Source organism: Balaenoptera ricei, chromosome 10 (assembly GCF_028023285.1).
Source record: "Balaenoptera ricei isolate mBalRic1 chromosome 10, mBalRic1.hap2, whole genome shotgun sequence".
Lineage (NCBI taxonomy): Eukaryota > Metazoa > Chordata > Mammalia > Artiodactyla > Balaenopteridae > Balaenoptera > Balaenoptera ricei.
Window position 1 is genome coordinate 22,975,327 of NC_082648.1, and position 19,945 is coordinate 22,995,271.

The following is a 19,945-nucleotide window of genomic DNA, read 5'->3' on the forward strand; positions in this document are numbered from 1 at the left end:
TTTTTGCAGCTGTATTCATCAGTGATATTGGTCTTTAATTTTCTTTTTTTGTAGGATCTTTGTCTGGTTTTGGTATCAGGGTGGTGGTGGCCTCATAGAATGAGTTTGGGAGTGTTCCTTCCTCTGCAATTTTTTGGAAGAGTTTGAGAAGGATGGGTGTTAGCTCTTCTCTAAATGTTTGATAGAATTCACCTGTGAAGCCATCTGGTCCTGGACTTTTGTTTGTTGGAAGATTTTTAATCACAGTTTCAATTTCTTTACTTGTGATTGGTCTGTTCATATTTTCTATTTCTTCCTGGTTCAGTCTTGGAAGGTTATACCTTTCTAAGAATTTATCCATTTCTTCCAGGTTGTCCATTTTATTGGCATAGAGTTGCCTGTAGTAGTCTCTTAGGATGCTTTGTATTTCTGCGGTGTCTGTTGTAACTTCTCCTTTTTCATTTCTAATTTTATTGATTTGAGTCCTCTCCCTCTTTTTCCAGACGAGTCTGGCTAATGGTTTATCAATTTTGTTTATCTTCTCAAAGAACCAGCTTTTAGTTTTATTGATCTTTGCTATTGTTTTCTTTGTTTCTATTTCATTTATTTCTGCTCTGATCTTTATGATTTCTTTCCTTCTGCTAACTTTGGGTTTTGTTTGTTCTTCTTTCTCTAGTTCCTTTAGGTGTAAGGTTAGATTATTTATTTGAGATTTTTCTTGTTTCTTGAGGTAGGCTTGTATAGCTATAAACTTCCCTCTTAGAACTGCTTTTGATGCATCCCATAGGTTTTGGATTGTCGTGTTTTCATTGTCATTTGTCTCTAGGTATTTTTTGATTTCCTCTTTGATTTCTTCAGTGATCTCTTGGTTATTTAGTAACGTAGTGTTTAACCTCCATGTGTTTGTGTTTTTTACGTTGTTTCCCCTGTAATTCATTTCTAATCTCATAGCGTTGTGGTCAGAAAAGATGCTTGATATGATTTCAGTTTTCTTAAATTTACTGAGACCTGATTTGTGACCCAAGATGCAATCTGTCCTGGAGAGTGTTCCGTGCCCACTTGAGAAGAAAGTGTAATATGCTGTTTTTGGATGGCATGTCCTATAAATATCAATTAAATCTATCTGGTCTATTGTGTCATTTAAAGCTTCTGTTTCCTTATTTATTTTCATTTTGGATGATCTGTCCATTGGTGTAAGTGAGGTGTTAAAGTCCCCCACTATTATTGTGTTACTGTTGATTTCCTCTTTTATAGCTGTTAGCAGTTGCCTTATGTATTGAGGTGCTCCTATGTTGGGTGCATATATATTTATAATTGGTATATCTTCTTCTTGGATTAACCTCTTGATCATTATGTAGTGTCCTTCCTTGTCTCTTGTAACATTCTTTATTTTAAAGTCTATTTTATCTGATATGAGTATAGCTACTCCAGCTTTCTTTTGATTTCCATTTGCATGGAATATCTTTTTCCATCCCCTCACTTTCAGTCTGTATGTGTCCATAGGTCTGAAGTGGGTCTCTTGTAGGCAGCATATATATGGGTCTTGTTTTTGTATCCATTCAGCAAGCCTGTGTCTTTTGGTTGGAGCATTTAATCCATTCACGTTTAAGGTAATTATCGATATGTATGTTACTATGACTGTTTTCTTAATTGTTTTGGGTTTGTTTTTGTAGGTCCTTTTCTTCTCTTGTGTTTCCCACTTAGAGAAGTTCCTTTAGCATTTGTTGTAGAGCTGGTTTGGTGGTGCTGAATTCTCTTAGCTTTTGCTTGTCTGTAAAGCTTTTGGTTTCTCCATGGATTCTGAATGAGATCCTTGCCGGGTAGAGTAATCTTGGTTGTAGGTTCTTCCCTTTCATCACTTTAAGTATATCATGCCACTTCCTTCTGGCCTGTAGAGTTTCTGCTGAGAAATCAGCTGTTAACCTTATGGGAGTTCCCTTGTATGTTATTTGTTGTTTTCCCTTGTTGCTTTCAATAATTTTTCTTTGTCTTTAATTTTTCCAATTTGATTATTGTGTGTCTCTGTGTGTTTCTCCTTGGATTTATCTTTCCTGGGATTCTCTGCACTTCCTGGAATTGGGTGGCTATTTCCTTTCCCATGTTAGGGAAGTTTTCGACTCTAATCTCTTCAAATATTTTCTCAGGTCCTTTCTCTATCTCTTCTCCTTCTGTGACCCCTATAATGCGAATGTTGTTGCCTTTAATGTTGTCCAAGAGGTCTCTCAGGCTGTCTTCATTTCTTTTCATTCTTTTTTCTTTATTGTGTTCTGTGGCAGTGAATTCCACCATTCTGTCTTCCAGGTCACTTATCCGTTCTTCTGCCTCAGTTATTCTGCTATTGATTCCTTCTAATGTATTTTTCATTTCAGTTATTGTATTGTTTTTCTCTGTTTGTTTGTTGTTTAATTCTTATAGGTCTTTGTTAAACATTTCTTGCATCTTCTCGATCTTTGCCTCCATTGTTTTTCCGAGGTCCTGGATCATCTTCACTATCACTATTCTGAATTCTTTTTCTGGAAGGTTGCCTATCTCTACTTCATTTAATTGTTTTTCTGGGGTTTTGTCTTGTTCCTTCATCTGGTACATAGCCCTCTGCCTTTTCATCTTGTCTGTCTTTCTGTGAATGTGGTTTTTGTTCCACAGGCTGCAGGATTGTAGTTCTTCTTGCTTCTGCTGTCTGTCCTCTGGTGGATGAGGCTATCTAAGAGGCTTGTGCAGGTTTCCTGTACATATACTTTCATAGCTTGCTTTTTTCATGTAATGTTGCACCATGATCATTTTTCCATGTCATGAATTACTGCTTAAAAGTACTATTCTTTAAAAATTGCATTTTTTCATCATTTAGATTTATCATTATTTAATTACAACTTTATTTGTTGAACATTTAGATTGCTTCCATTTTTTTTTTGCTCTTATTAATAATATTACAGTAAACTTCGGTGAAGTATATACTCTTCAGCTGTTACTTAAATGTGAGCTCTCTGAAAGCAGAGACCTCTGTATCCCTAGGACCTGGAAGAATGCCTGGACATAGAAATTGCTTAATTAAAAACAAAACAGAACAACCTCAACAATAAAAAAAACAACAACAATTATTCCCAGGATGACAGAAGACTATTAAATACTCAATTCCTCTTATTTCCTTAATTCTGATTCCATGCGTAATTAGGAACCCTCTGATTGTGATTTGGCTGGCAGTATCAATCTGGCTGTAATGAAATAATTGGCCATGTATGGCCACAAAGAGGCATTCTTACTTCTGTCACAGTCATATTTGTCATTCTGTGTTAATTGGTTTGTATTCTGAATCCTGTTGAAGCTTGATTAATTTTTGTTTGCTCCTAAGAGAAGGAGATACCTTGTTGATGCTGGTAAAAACAAATTTCTGAATTCGTGAGTCTGTAGATTGGGCCTGGGTTGCAGTAAATCGTCAGGTAACGATGCCATCTGTCAAGAGCCCTCTGAAGAAGCCTGTCTGCCATCTTTACAGAAACCTGTGGCAGGACCGCATTTTCCAGTTTGAATCCCTGTGCTACCCTGAAAAGACAGATGCTTGATTCTCTTCAAATAATATTTTAACATATTTGAGATACAAAGACATTGTGTCTGACAACTTTTTCCTTAAAAATACAGAAGTTAGTTTCTAGGGGAAATAAGTGTTTGCAAAAGTATATGTTAGTGGTCTAATCAAAAAGAAGTTTTAAAAATAAATGTGCAGAGTTTATATTTTCTTTTGAAAAGCATTATCATCTTATTTTCCTATGGTAATAAAAGCACATTAGGAAGAATTGGCAGATCCAGTTCACAGATTCGTTGTACCTAGGGAAAACTTTAGTAGAAAACTAGAGAATTTCTAATTGTATTAGGAGAAGCCTAGTGGAAAAACCTTTTAACTGAGAGATATGATTTGAAACAGATTTTTGTGCTGGAGGCTTCTATTGAACTCTGCCTAAGCCAAATAAGACCCTCTGTCTGTTAGTCTACCATGACCCTAAAAGCTGTAGTAATGTTTCTTTATATACCATCCAGATCTTTTCTGTTGCACCTTATGCTTATATCATCTTTTGCCCCCAAGGGAGTCACATAAAGCTGTGTCCATGTTCATGCAACACCTCTAATGACTGTTCCCTTAGTTACTAAAGTATTGTATTTGGTTATGGGTTTTGATCCCAACTGCCAGGGTTTGGCTTGGACTGATCAGCTAGTGAAGACTTAGATATCTGAGTACCTTTTACCCGAGTATCTCCTGCTCTCTTTCTAGTATGGCCTCTGTGTCATAAAATGTTCCCCAATTTGTGTTATAGGAAACATGAATCCTAAAAGAATCACTATGTAATTCACCATGTTAAAAGATTCCAGAGTTAAGGAGTTTGGGAAATTCTGTTTCCTCCTTAGGAGATTTACTTGTTTAACCCATTAGTCCTCAAATTTATTTCACTCCTGGTACCCATTTTCCCTCAGACATCTAAGAAAAAAATGTTTTGTAGAACACGCTTGGACAAATGATGCTTTGGGTCATTACTGTGTTGTTTTTCTGCTTGTGAATTAGTTTGGTTCAATTTTAAAGTTTCAGGATTTTGTTTCTGTTGCAGATTTTAAGGTTTTCTTTATTTTAAAATAGTTACTTTTCTACTCTGCAGTGTATACATTGTTTCAATGATGGATTCATTATGTAGACTTGCCTACAAAGGAATGAATACATGTTAAATGTTTTTTAAGATTTTTGAAGTGTGTCACATATTAGAATATAAAATGTATCTGTACAGAGTAAGAAAAAATAATGAAACAGACAACAAAGTATCTTCCAGGGAGCTTAAGAAATAGAACTTTACCAGTATCCCAGAAGCTCCCCATATGCCCTTCCTCCTCCTAGTAGTAACTGCTGTCTTTAATTTTATGGTAAGCACTTCCTTGCTTTTACTTATAGTTTCATCACCTAGGAATACATCCCAGTGAGTCAATATTATTTTTTAGGTTTGCTTCTTTTTGAACTTTATATAAATGGAGACATACAGTGCATATTCTTCTATTACTCACTTCCTTTTTTTGAACTACATGTGTCTGAGATTTATCCATGTAGTGGTCCTTGGTTCATTTTCACTGCTGTGTAGTTTTCAGTTAGATGAATATACCAGACTGTTTTTTTTTATTCCACTTCTGTTGATGGTCATTTGTTTCGTACTTTTTTTTGTCTGTGGTAACAATGTCCAGTGAATGTTGTTAGGTACTGCCCATGTGCAGGAGTATCTTTACTGTATATACCTAGGAATGGGATTGCTTGGTCATTGGCTGTTCATTTTTACTGAGTAACATCCAACTCTTCTTCATAGCGGTTATACCAATTTAGACCTTTACCAGCAGTGGATAAGAGTTCTCATTGTTCTACTTCCTCAATAGGACTAGATGCTGACAGCCTTTTCAGTGTTTGCAAATCTAGGGTATGAACTGATACCTCATCAGGGCTTTAATTTTCATTTCCCTGATTAGAATTGTAGTTGAGCATCTTTCATTATGTGTATGGGCCATTTGTGTTTTCTCTTCTGTGAAATTCCTATTTGGGATTTTTGCTCATTTAAAAATTTTGTTGTTTGTGTTTTTCTTATTGATTCATAGGAATTCTTCATGTATTTGAGATACACGTATATTGTTTAGAACAGTACTTGATACATAGTAAGAGCTATATAAGAATAGCTATTAATACTGTATTACCATTGTATTTAGTTCTTTGCTTTTATGTGTTGCAAATATCTTATGCTAGTTTGTGGCTTATTTTTCATTCTGTGATGCTAATGTGTTTTTTCTACCATAGTATTTTCATATGTATAAATTAAGTTTTATATAAAATCTTGAATTACATATTTATCACCATGGCAAACTCATGGTGCAAATGTTATAGTTCATAACCTATAACTTTTCAATCTGCAGTACCATTTTTTTGTTGCTGCTGCTGTTTTTTTCCTAACTCCAGGAAAATTTAACCTATTTAATTTCCTGTCCAAATTACTGTAGTTTAATTCTCTATATTGTAGCCTACTTATAGGTACATCCATCTCTCCAAATGTATTGTGATTGTTCTGAAGACAAAACATTTCTGGCTTCATGATTTCAGAAGTTGAATACTCATAACTTAGGGCCTGCCTGAAGTCTGTAACAGTTGCCCATAAGAGATTCAAATGAATCCTAAACTATTATTATAGTTGAGTCGTTGAGTCCTTATGGTGTTAAATCACAGACTTAAGTTCTTTGGAATATGTAACTTGCTGACCAAGCTGTTAATGTATTATTTTCTTTAGCTTAGTAGTAGTTCAGAGGTCTAATTATCTCTTGATAGATTCTTCCATATACTGGAAGGATGGTAAAAGGGACATGTTAACAGATTGTCAAGTTAACAACAGTGATGATAGATAGCAATGATAATGGTAATGATAGTTTCTTCAGACAGACTACTTACCATGTGCTAGGTACTGTCCTAAAGGCATTACATGTAGTAACTGGCAAGAATTTCTTTGATCAGTGAGAAAACCAAGGCTCAGACAGGTGAATTAACTTCTCTAAAATCACAAAGCTAGCAAGAGTGGAATCAGGGATTCAAATCCAGGGAGTCTAGTTGCAGTCTTAGAAGTAGATTCCTAAGATAGTTATCAACTTGGTATCTGAAGAAGTATCACTTCATTTAGTTTTAAAAGAAGAATTTACCTAAAACTCTGTATTGTTTTTTTAACGTGATGGTGAAAGAGTGGGAAACACATTTTCAGCGTGGTAGATGGGACCGAGTACTTTTAAGGTAGGAGCAAAGCTTGGAGCTGGAGTTGCCTGATGTGTCAGGCTTCCATTATGAACACTTTGGATCTATGTGAGTGGACGATGGCCTGTGAAAGATGTCAGGAAATCCATAACCTTTAATTTAATCCCCCATATGCCATTTTCAACTATATGGAAAGGGAAAAGTGGGAAAATGGCTTTAGAAATACCACAGAGGTCTCCCACTGATTTTAGAGCTTGGTTGGAACCCTCCTAAAAGATTTAGTAGGGGAATCTTATACAACTATTTGGGAGTAAACATATTTGAAAAGGGTCCGCTCATTAACCTTAGGTTAAGAGAATTCCCCCCCCCCCTCATAGTCTTTGTTTTGGATTTAAAACATTCTCATTGGTTCATGAGGCAATTTTTTTGTGTTGCTATTACTGCTTTGGCTATTGGCTATTTTCAGATATAATTTTCACTGAGTTATGGTTTCTTTATTCATTTAGCTATAGATTAAGTACTTAAGTGGATTAAGGTCAGTGCATTTACTCTAAAAATTATAGGGTTAAATGACTAAGTGAAAAGAATGAAACAAGTTATAGCTTCTTACCCATTCTGTTTTGAGTCAATTAGCAGAGTTGGAAGGACCATGTATAGGAAAGGTAGTTAGTACTGAGGTGAGCCACTGTAGGGTATTATGCTGATGACTCAGCTAGGGTGTGTATCTTAATGGAAAACTTTTAAAACTTTGCTGTGGGATTTAAATATTATGCTTTTTCCTCTATTGCTTCCCCCTCAAGGAAGGACTAGGAAGGTAGCTCTTTTCCCTCCCTTGTATGGTCATAATGAAGGATTGCAAATTAATTAGCTGTGTTCAAAGCATCACACAGATTGAATTCCATATTTGTCTTGGAGGGAAGTCCAGACTTCTGTTTGGGGTGATTGAATCTGTGCTTTGTGAGACTGGGTGCAACTTCCTTGTATTCAAGGGCGGGATCATCTTGTCAACAACCAAATGCCTTATGAGATGTAAGTCACTTAAAAGAAATGAACCTCACCAAGTGTGGTTTGTTTTCAGTGTTTCTCTCTGCCCTCTCTCACCCCCCTGTCCTTGTGCTCCCCCTGCCCCACGCCACGCCCAGTGCATTGGAGAAATATTGCACCTGCTCGTAGGCTCTATGAGCATTAATTGTATGCGTTGTTTTCTCTGTGGGTTGGGGACAGAAAATTGCTCTTTAACCTTTTCCCAAGTCCTTGATAAGTACTGAAAACTTTGACAATTGAATGTGGACTGTAAAAGAAACACATAAATAAATATTGGGAAAGCAAAAATAAATGCACAGTTAGAAATCTGAAAAGCATTATTTTCTAAATTAGCTCCTTTTATGATCTGACTTAAAAGTGACCTTGATGCATCAAAAAGAAATCTTACTTTCTGTTTTTTTTTTTAAGAACCTCATGACCTTTATGCTATGTTGACAAAGCCATTTGTGTTTGATTTTCTTTTTTTTAAACAGGGTGGGGATTTTGTACTTTGCTGATTCCTCTGGGGTGGTTATGATTTTTTCATGGAACAGATCCAGTATTAGAGGTAGAGTGGTAGAGGCCCTGAACCAGGAGCCTAATGCTGGCTCTATTTCTAAATGTGTGACCTTCGACAAGTCTTGCCAACTTCCTGAGCCTCAGGTTTTTTATCCTTAAATAGGGATATTACCTGCCCCCCTACCTGACATGGTTTGGCAGAGACAGTACTGCAGAGTGGTGAAGAGTTCTGGGCTACTGAGTCTGACAGGCTTATTTTGGTTCTTTAAAATCAGATATAATACACATCTCCGGGCCCCATTTTTTCCTACGGCAAAATGGCAGTAACTGTATATACTACTTCTTAGGGTTAATGTGAGGATCAAAATCGAATGAGACAGTGTATATAAAGTGTTAAGCTTTATTACCTGGCACATAATTAATGTTCAGTTAATTATTATTAATTATATATTGTTATTGTTGTCAATAACATTTGGGGTGATATTAACATTTTATAAAGTTATGAGTTTGGAATAGAGTGATCAGATTTCTAAGTTTCATTGTTTGGTACCACAGGCGTACTGCTGATAAAATCTTAAAGTATAAGAAAGTAATACTTAACAGATGGGCAGAATTTTCTAATTTCAGACTAATAGCCATTAACAGCAAGACATTGTCTAGATGACCTATCTTCCTGTGCTTTACTTTTTATCTTTATTCAAATAAAGATAATGGCTTTTGAGGGAAAAAATATTGCTTTTGTTTTATAAAAGTTGAAACAGAAGTCCATGTGGTTTGCAACACCTAGGACTGACTAGGCACTTCTGATTCTTCTCTCAGAAGTGCCCCTTTGGGGGCTCAGGTAAAAGGTACAATGTAGTTTATAAGGAAAAAAATGTCTTCTATAATAGTCTACATGTGGGGTGTAGTCTAACTCAAATAACAAGAACGTAGCTGTCCACTCCATTGTGTGAGGATTATTGCTGATATGGTCTAAAAATCTGAAGGGGATGAGGGGTTATGGGAAGGGTTTCAGAGGGGCGTAAAAATCACCTGAAAAAGAATTTTTATCTTTCCTTACTTGTGCTCTTGATCAAATCATTGCTAATATGGCCGGTGAGCAGGGAGTTAACCACCTGTACCACGTGGCACTGTTTCATTAGCTTATTAAAACTCATCACATTCAACACCTAACCCATATTTATTATGCGCCTACTATGTGTGGCACTGTGCTTGAAGCTGGTCCCCCACCGATGGTGAAGAGATACTGTTTTCTCATGCTGTAGTTACTATGGTATCTTGAAAGACGGGGGTAGAAATATAGCAGAGTACCTAAAATGTGCATTTCTAAGATCTTTGCTTACCTTTACTTTGGAGAAGGAACTGATTACCTTTACTGTGCATTAACAACTCCTTATATAATTTAGTATGTTTTCTATTCCCTACTCCAAGCCTCAAGATGCTGCTAGAACAGTATCTCAGTAATCTCCAGTAATACTACCTCAATTCAAGGCCTCATCATATCCTGCTGGACCATTTTAGTTATCTCTTAAATACTAGGTTTAACTTCCTTCCTTTTTACTCTCCTCTGTTCCTCAAACACCACCAATCACCACCAAATCTATACTCCTGTTCCAGCAATTCATCTAAAATGTAAATTGGACCACATCATTTCTGGCTTAGAAATCTTTAAAATACCTTCTTTATCGCTTTTCAACATACTGTCCAAATTCTTTGGCATAACGTACAGGGCTCTTCTCAATCTGGTCCCTGCTTTCTTGTCCAGTCTCATCTTCTGCCACTTACTTTCTCTTTCCCTCTGCATATGAAATTATTTACAGTTCCTTGCTTTCTCACGCTAGGAAGGCCTTCTAGTATTTTCACCTCCATCACCGCTATTATCATATACTTATATCGTATTGTTTATACATCTGTCTTCCACCATTAGGCTGGCTCTTGAAGGCAGAGATTCTGCATCATTTAACTTTGTATTCTACCCACATGTGATACTGCCAGGCACATAGTGCACCTTCCCTAAGTGTTTGTCAAATAAATAAATAAGTGAGGGATTAAAGATGCTCCTATGTGACCATAGTATATTATTAATAACGTGCAGTTCTTAACTGTATTATGCAGTAACTAAGTCAGTTTTATAAATCCAGTAATTGTGTTATAGCTAAAAGGGAACTTAAGACATCATCTCATCCAGCCCTTTTCATTTTTTCAGATGGATCAACTCAAAACCAAAGAGACTGAGTATCTAAGGCCAGAGCACACAGCTGAGGAGTGATAGCGTCAGAATTAACTCTGGTCTGACTGCTGATATCCTTGTCGTGAATAGGTCTAATAAATGGGAATGGGGCAAGGCTTTTAATGTGATAATAGTTAAACAGTTCATTTTAGTTTGGGGATATTTTTTGAAAACTTTATTGCGGGAAGATTTTAATATACACTGAAGTACACAGGAGAGTGTAATATATTCCCATGTACCATCACCAGCTTCCACAGTTACCAAATCATGATAAGTCTTATTTCATCTCTACCCACACCCATTCCTTCCATATTATTTTGCAGCAGATTCTTGATGATGTTACATTATTTCATCTGGGAATATTTTAGTATGTATGGGATACGTTTTTAATCTTTTAAATATAGATCTCTCTGGTGTTCTGGGAAGTCATGATACTTCAGACAAAATAATGCAGCCTCACTGAAGACACGGCTCCAGAAATGTGCGGCCTCTCCCACTGGGTGGTGGTCTTTGTCCCTGTGCTCTCCCCTCCCCAGCTGTTCCAGGACTATCACCTCCACTGAGCCCATCTCCCTGAGCTTCCTTTGTCCACATGCCCTAGAGAGAGTTGTGCTTTTTTTATGTAGACTCTGTTAGGTGGAGGTGTAAGGAAGAAAAGAAATGGTGACGATATTAATAAGGAAAATAGATAGTTGTTAGTAGGAAACAAGCTACTCTATTTATATACAGTATAAGGTTAAATAGCTTTAAAAAGGTTTATCCGCAAGAAACCTTTTAAAAGTCCTTGGAATGTTTGTCATTTTTATTTTCTCAAATTACATTAGAAACTTAGAGTTGACTTTTTATTATGAATTATTATAAAGTTATAGAGAAAAATGTAAGGAACATTCGTGTACCAGCTGCACAAATCTTAACTTTTTGCTCTGTTTGTCTCGGATTTTACTGAAGTAGCAAAACATTACAGATAGAGTTTGAGATGCCTTTGCAGTCCTTCCCTTCCTTCTCTCCCTGAAAATAACCATTATCCTGGATGTAGAAGTTTTATTGTCTAGTGCGTGTATAACCGTACGTTGAGTAGTGTTTTGCCCTTTAGAAAGCAGTTTTACAATTTTACCTCTCCCACTTGATTTTCACAACTCCTGAAGTATGTATGGAACTATATAGAGTGTTCATTTCAGTTCTAAAAATGTACAACCCACCAAATTAACCCAGTTTCACTTAATAAAAGCTATAGGATATGAGGTGATGTTTTATGATTTACAGTGTACCTCATTATAAATTGAGTTCTGAGGCTTGTGTGTGAAAGCTCTTCACAGCCTGATAGGTTCTCTGCTTAAAGTACTAATAATTACCTTTAAAAAGTATAAACAGTGTCATGGGATTGGGAAGGAACCTCAGAAGATTAAATAGTCTTAGCTTCCTCATTTTAGTGAAACTGTCTTAAAACTAACTCACAGGTAAGTTTTCTACTCATTTTCAAAGCAAATACCCTCCCTAAGTAATGCTTACTGACATGTCAGGTTGGTAAAGAAGTCACTGAGACGTCTTGCTTTGCATTATCTATTAATGTTTTAAAATTAATAACTGTAGAGTTTGCATATGATTTCAGGTTTTGAGAAGTTCCACCCCAATTCCTCCCAACCAGTTTTCCCAGCTATGTTTAGCACTATTTTTTTGCTCCTTGGAAGGAGATATAGTGCTCATCCTGTTTATTCAACTCAAAAAATTCTTTTTCCCTTTTTTTTTTTTTGAACAAATCTAGTGCTGGTAAAAATTTCTGACTCAGTACTTTTGGAAAGAGCTACCTCTTTCCACGAATAGATGAGCCCACATACTAGGTCTTCTGAATGAACTAGTGAATTTCCATGATGTCAGGAAACTGGGTGGAGTTTTTGTGGATGCAAGTCCTCTGGAACGGGGACTTTTTAGGTTGAGTATAGGGGAGTAGGATCAGGTTCTGGTATTGAATAGCCCTCAGGCCACGAAGTATTTGGGGATTTCCCATTGTGTTAATCCCTTTCCGGCCACAGTTTCTGCATGTCATCTGGAGTAGCTGCTGCAAGAACAATGAGAGATGCTTGCTTATAGGCTCTCTGCCCTTTTATCAGGGTGCTGGAAGTTTGGCTCAGTCATGATTTATAAACCAAGTTGAGCTCATCACTGTTTTTCTTCACATGGGCTTCTAAATAGCTGTCATTAAATTTTGGTTACCGCATTCGGGTAAGCCAGAGCTGAGCGTACCCAAATTACTAGTCTTTATTGGGCACTGCAGCCCACACTGATCTTTCCCTGTTCTGAAGCCATGCTTATATCAGAAGGGCCCACACAGGCATATTTGTCATATGCATTGATTGTTTTTGTGGGTTAGTCTTGCTTCTTTCGACAGATTACGGGATTTTAAGTGCTCGTGTCATCTCTCTTACTATTTGGGTCTCTTCCTGCTAGCAAAGTGTCTGTTGTATAATGGGTGCTTTTGATGCCAATTACTTGATCAGCTGCTTGCTTCTATTTCTCTATCTTTAGGCATCCTGAAGGCCTGCCTTGCAAACACCACCTGATAGGTTTATTGAATATTTAATTTTTTTCTCTAATCAGTAACAGACACTGTAAATTTGGATGCAGCTTTTTAAAAGGGATTTTAAAACCTTAACCTTCAGTTTGGATATTTGTCTCCCAGGTGGCAGAAATACCTTGGCAAAGGAACCAAAGTCAAATTGGTAATTTTAATCCTAGGGCTGAGGCTGGATTTGCTTGAACCATGCTTTTTTCCCTCTTTTAAAAAACTGATACCCGATCAATATTTTTAATTGAACTTTACAAGCAGAGTCTAACATTCAGATGAAAGAGTGTGTAAAAATCTGGGGGTGGGGGAAAACAAAGCAAAAAGGGGAGAGGCTTACCCAACCAGCTGTCAAAATGTATTTTACAGCTCTGGAAATAGCATAGTTTAAGTATGAGAATGAATAAATAAGTAGATGGATGGAACAGAGTAGAATTTCAAAGTGGACTGTTACCGGATGGTTATCTGGTGCAAAAGTTCTATGCTTGCTGAAACTCAGGCTCCTAAAGCTTGGCACACGTATTTTTTTTCTTAGTTTTTTAAGATATTTGCTGCATTCTTAAGTATGACTCTCTTTAGTTTTGTCAAACCTTGGGGTTGTTATATTGCACAAATTTTGTATTGGAAAGAGATGAGGAAAATAAAAGTACTTATAAAGAACTTGGTGCTTTTAGGAACAAAGTGCTCTATAAACAGAGGCTTTTACCCATTTAAAAATAAAGGTCAGATGAGAGACGATGCAGCCGAATGGGTTATAAGCTTAGCCTCTGGTATGAGGCAGACCCGGTTCCATTCACTAGTTGTATGTCTTTGGGATGGCGACTTAACTAAGCCTCAGTTTCCTTATTTTTAAACGTGGGAAACTTCTACTTCATGGAATTATTGTGAAGATGAAAGAACATCATACATGTTAAACGTTTAGCACTGTACTTGACACAGAAGCCTTTGATAAAAGTTACCTGTGGTTTGATTTTTGTTAGTAAAGATTGTAAAAGCGCTGTGAAGGGCTTTTGTTTTTGAAATTCTCGGTTAGGTACTAGTCATAAAGATTTATAAATAAAGCAACCTTATTTTCAAACCAATTTCACAGTTTTCTTGAGAGAGACAAGCAATTCTTCCCTTAGCAAAAAGGACTGAAAGTTAAGAACTTTTGATTATGCAATGAAGAGAATCAAAGAAAATCAGTGCCGATTCCAGCTACCTTTTTTTAAAATTTGCTGTGAGAATGTGAGCAAGTTAATTGCTGCAGTGAAGTTCTTTCTTTTTATGGAGAATATGAGAAAAAGAAATAGGTTTGAATTTCAGTGGGAGAGATTTAGGTTAGATGTAAGAGCTCTCTGACTGTAAGGCTGCCAAGCAGATAAGAAGGACTCCTTTGTCACCACAGAAGACCTTTCTGTCCCCTGAGGTTATTTCAGGGCTCCTGCAAACCCATCTAGATACAGCTTAAACCTGGACTTCAACCCGAATGATGGTATCTTTGCCAAGATTCTGGCTGCCTCTCAATGTTGGTTAATCCTCCCTTTCATACAGCAAAGCATTCTGATACTTTTCCCCTATTTAGACAAGTAAATGAGGACGACAAAGATTATAAATCTCTGTTAAACAGCTTATAGAGCTGTTTGGGTGAGAAGGCAGGTTGAGTGGGAAGAAGGTTAGCACAGCCTTTTTTCTGGTAGGATGGGCAAGTCCATCCTTTTAAGCTTCTTTAAAACTAGGAATTATACAGCAACTTAAGATTTGTCAAGAATAAGTAAGGTGATCATGTAAGAAAAGACCAGTCATTCTCTGGAGTTGCTTTTTGGAAGTTATGGATTTATTTTTGGCTTTAGCTTTAACTGCTTGAGTCTGGTCATAAAGGGTAGGCACCTTACTGGAACAATAGAACAGGGTCTGGAGTCATACAGGGTTGAAATCCCAGCTCTGCTACTTTCTAGTTAAGAGGCCTCTGGCAAGTGGCTTAACCTCTCTGAGCCTCAGTTTCTCATTTGGAAAATGCGGAAATAGTACCTCACATGGCCATTGGGCAGATTAGGTGAGATGAGGCACCCAGTACTCTCTGGCCCATCTCGGTGGCTGTGGCGATGGCAGTGATGATCATGATAACGATAAGGACATTGATCAGTTGCTTTCCAGAGATTTGTGGTCTAAGCTGGGAAGTTTCCTGCTAAAGAATAAATTGGCATTATTAAAAAAATTTATATATGCTAGTCCAAATGAATAGGGTCTAAGCAACAGGGGCTTAATGTCACATCTGTATCACAGAAAATTGTACTTAGTTTGGAAAGTCATAGTCTACATATATTCTCAACCTTTGCATTTTGTGACAGTAGTTTTGATTTGATCCTATTGATTTACAGGAAAGTGCCCTGCTGCTAATGTAATAACTATAGTTCCTGCATGAACTAAAGCATGCTCTGATTTTTCTCTTAAGTTGTATAAATTGAAATTATTCAAATATTGACGTTATGGTATGACTTAAGCTGGGCAAAGAACTTAAATCAGGCAGCTTATAAAGGAAGAAATAATTATTTAAAATATATGAAAATATGCTTAACTCATTACAGTAAAAGAAATGCATAAACAAAACTAAGAGGTCCTGTTTAACCTATCGGGCTGGCAGAGGTTAAAAAGATGGGCAGTGACCGGTGTTGGCTCTCTCATGTAACGGTGATGGATCAATTGGTTCTGTATCTCTGGAAAGCAGTCTTGCAGTGGGTATCAGAATTTTAAATGTGAATCTTTTTTGACTCAGCAATTGCACATCTGGAAGAATATAGTAAGGAAATAGGAGAAAGAATGCACAACCTGTGATCTAATATGTTCACGGCAACATTGCTAAAAATCTCACCACCACCACCCCCACCCCCGCACAATGGAAACCATCCAAACATCTGTTAGGGGACATTAGTTACAAAGTACAGCACTGTAGAAAATGCAGTGTGCACGGTACCTCAGTTGCAGAGGAACCCAGGTTCAAATCTTGGTTCCACCATGTTTAGCTGTATGATCTTGGGCAAATTACTTAATCCAGCTAAATCTCACCTCCCTCTTCTCTAATAGGGATAATAATGGCACGCGCATTTTAGGGGTCTTGTGAGGATTAAGTGAGATGATACACAAAGTACAGGGTCTAGCACAAAACAATTCATTATATGTTAGAAAATATTATTACTGTGTGTTGCTTACAGAGGATAAAGTGGATCTGTTGGTATTAACATTGCAGGATGTCTGCAAGATGGTAAGGGAAAAAGCAAGATACAGAACAGTTTATATAAACCCATTTATGTTAAAACTATATATGTGTGTGTTTATATGGGCATTAAAGTTTTGGAAGGATATAACAACAGTTAGCACTTAATGAGCCCTCGACTAAATCTCAGGCACTATTCTAAGTGCTTTAACCATTTAAAGTAGTGGATCAATCAACTACCTTATTAAAATTGGTTAATATGTTTTAAGTGCTTAGAACAATACCTACACTTTGTAAAGTACTTAATCAACACTAGTTGATAATTCTCACATGCTGTCATTATCTCTGTTTTGTAGATAAGGACACTGACGCCCTGAGAGGTCTTACAGTTCATAAGTGGCAGAGCCAGAATTTCATCCAGGCAGTCTAACTCCAGTCTGTCACCCAACAGTTAAAACTGGATATTATGGGTGGTAGGATGGTGAAGTCACTTTCACTTGGCAGTTTATATACTTCTGGATATTTTCACATTTTTACATGACAGATATTTTACTTTCATAAATAGAAAAGAAGATATTTCCAGTTTGGAAAAAAATGTATTTTTATATTTTAGAAACCTTATTTTATCTGTTATAGAATACCTATGGCAAATTCCAGAGACCTGAATATTTGTACATTTAGGTTTGCCCTCATGCCCATGTGTCTTAGACAAGGAGTACACAGGACCCTGTTACAGTATATATGATTTTGAGAACCTCACTTTGGGGCATAATTTTATAAGGAAATAATTATAGATAGAGGTAGAGTCCCAAGCTAAATCTAGATTGCTTAATGGTGACTAACTTCTGTAATCACGGTACTAATAGCCTTTAAGAAGACTTTAGTCACAATACTTTGGTTTCCAGGAAGTTTGGGGTAAAAATGTCATTCTTCGGTCATCTGAAAAGCAGGCAGAAACCAGTTATTTGATCCACAGACCCGTAATCCTAAGATAGGAAGCAGTGTCAGTGTCAGACATGGACATCAATGACAGAGCTGGTAGGCGCCACTGTGGTCCAGGACTGACCTAGCTGTCACTGTTCTGAAGGGCAGCTTCTCTGCAGGGGCCACACAGTGTCCTAGAGCTGCCACTGCACTGTGGACTCTCCAGCTGGACTGGGGGCTCCCCCTAAAGGTTGAGTGGCCTGTTCTAGCCCAGGCTTTTGCCCCAGATAGCCAAGTGACTGTGGGCCTCACGTCTGTAAAATGAGGGAGATGGACTAGATCATAGAGTTTCTGTTTTCGAGTTCTGTGATTCTAACAGTCTTGCCGGGTGGCGAACTAAATTTGTGACCCGAGACCTTTAGTGGAGTCTAGAAAAATGCTGAACAGAATTGAGCTCATAAGGTGATTTATGGAAGGGTTTGCCAGAACGTTTATTTGAATTGCAGGCTATCCCTGATGACAAAAAACTGTATTAGTTACTTTTTATTCCATTTTAGGCATTTTTTCTCCTATATTTGTTTTCCAAATACACCAGAATTGTGTTCAATAAAGTGGTATGGCCCTGTTTGATACTTAGATAATAAGCTGTTCGAGTATTAATTATAAAGGTCATTAGCACTAAAAATATTTTTTTCTGCCTTAAAGTTTCCTGTTCTCTGGTGTCTTACTGAGGTGGATACCTCCTGGATTTTCTCACGATTGCAGAAGTCAAGTAATCTGTGTGTTAAACACAATATCTGAGTCTGATGAGTCATATGGTATGTCTGCTTTTAGCTGGGAGCAGTTTTCGTTGGTCAGTTGTAATGGTCCAAAGTCTCTTGGGAGAGTTTAAATCACTCAAAATAACTAAAAGTAACTAATAGCTACTTATATCTTAAAATTGTAAGCGTGGTGATATCATGTTTTAATTTTACTCCAATCCAATCTTTGCCCTCAGAAAGGACTTCTGCTTCTGGCTCTTATGTTGTTAAATTAGTCTGATCTCTTTCAGTGAGTGGTTTTCACTTAAAAAGAAACAACAAACAAAAAGCAACCCAGTAATTTTAAAATTAAGAAATATAAAAGAAATTGATATAATGGAGGAATCTACATAAGTCTCTCCTGATGCTATTTAGTGATGTAGAAGCTTTGAATACTTTGAATGAATGGGGAAATTAAAATAGGAGTTTATATTTTTAATTAAAGTCATTTTATGAAATTTATATTTTACAGCCTCACTTAAACTCAGGTTTGTTTTCAAGTTTTATTGTGTGTGTGAATGTTGGTCTGTTTCTCCCTCTCTGTCTCTCTCTGTCTCTCTCTGTCTCTCCTCTTAGAAGCTTACTTTTAGGAAAGTGAAAGGCAATAGTGCAGAGATGACCAAACTTTTTATAACTGGGCTGCTGAAGGATTTGTGTGTTCAGGCTACTTCCCAAAGCTCCTCCCCGTTCCTTTACCAGCAAGTCACACCACCTCTCACAACTCACCATCTTCCTGCCTTGCCCATTCATTGGTTGTTCTCTGTCACACCAAACCTTCACCTTTTAGCACAAAATAGGCAATTTTGGTTGTACTGGTGCTTTGAATCAGGCATTATTATCTCCTTTAAAACAGGCAAAGAAGGAGTAAAGGGGAGTGGGGATCTTCTTTAAAGCTAGAGCATTCATTTTGTCTCTTATGATTTTGGAGAAGTAGTTCCCTTACCTTAAGTAAGACTTGAAGTTAATTTAGCTGAGATTTGTGCTGCCTTGCTATTTGATTTTGGTATGGGCCTTTTGAGTCACCAGTAGAAAAGCTATCTGAGAAGAGAGTGACAGTTTGAGCCCTTGTAAATACGCACAGGTATAAGCCACTAAAAAAATGTTTCCCTAAAAAGAAGTGTAAGATATGACTGAAAAACTTTGCAGAATTCCCATGTCTTCTGGTTTGCCTTTAGTTTTATTCTGTGACCTCAGACTCTTTTTGCTATTCTTCACAATCCTCCACTAAACCAAAACTAAGAATTTGGTTCATAGAGAAAAAATTCAAGTACAGTGGTACCTGGAAAACCACCTCTGTGGGCTGAAAAGTGCAAGTTGATTCCCTTTTACTGTTCCTACCTGCACCGTCACACACTCTTAAATATTTTTTTTCTTATAAAAATGGTTGTTTTTCCATTATGGAAAAATTAGAAAATTCAAAAAAGATAAAGGACAAAATTTAAATCATCCATAATTTCACATCATATTTCACCCTAATTTACCCCCCTTTCCCCCCATATAGTTGACTTCATATTTTACCTGAAGATAAAACATTGTATCCTGTTTACTTAACATTATTTTTCATGTTGTTAAATTTTGGGGGGAAAATTTTCTTCAGTATTATTTCTATGATATTTCATGCTATCACCATTCCATCAGTCATTTCACTTTTAAACATTTGTTTTATTTGCTGTTTTAAATAATGCTTTGATTTAAAAAACAAAAAAAAACTTCGAATCTTTGCTGCAATTTTGATTCTTTTCTTAGCATAGATTCCTGAAGGTGAAATTATTTATGTCAAAAGATAAAAAAACAACTTTAAGGTTCTTGGTATAAATTGCCATATTCCCTGCAAGAAAGGATTAATCCCTACCAGTTGACGTAAGCACAGGGAATGTTATCATCAAGGTGGTGACGTAAGTCATTGCCAACTTCAGTCCCCCTCACAAGAGGACCAATTATTGATTATCTATGGACCAGACACCGTTGGAAA

The 19,945-nt window shown here is 36.9% G+C and overlaps 1 protein-coding gene across 2 annotated transcripts in view; it reads left to right on the top strand.

Moving 5' to 3' along the window:
* The window catches only part of STK38L (serine/threonine kinase 38 like), a 77,264-nt gene that overhangs the window by 18,984 nt on the left and 38,335 nt on the right, over window positions 1-19,945 (top strand). Inside the window, exon 2 of one of the 2 annotated variants that reach the window (XM_059935512.1) lies at window positions 10,473-10,555. The exons of the other annotated variant lie outside the window; for it this stretch is intronic. The gene's annotated coding sequence lies outside the window, so the exon portion shown is untranslated. The remainder of the gene's footprint in view (window positions 1-10,472; window positions 10,556-19,945) is intronic. 2 annotated transcript variants of the gene reach the window in all.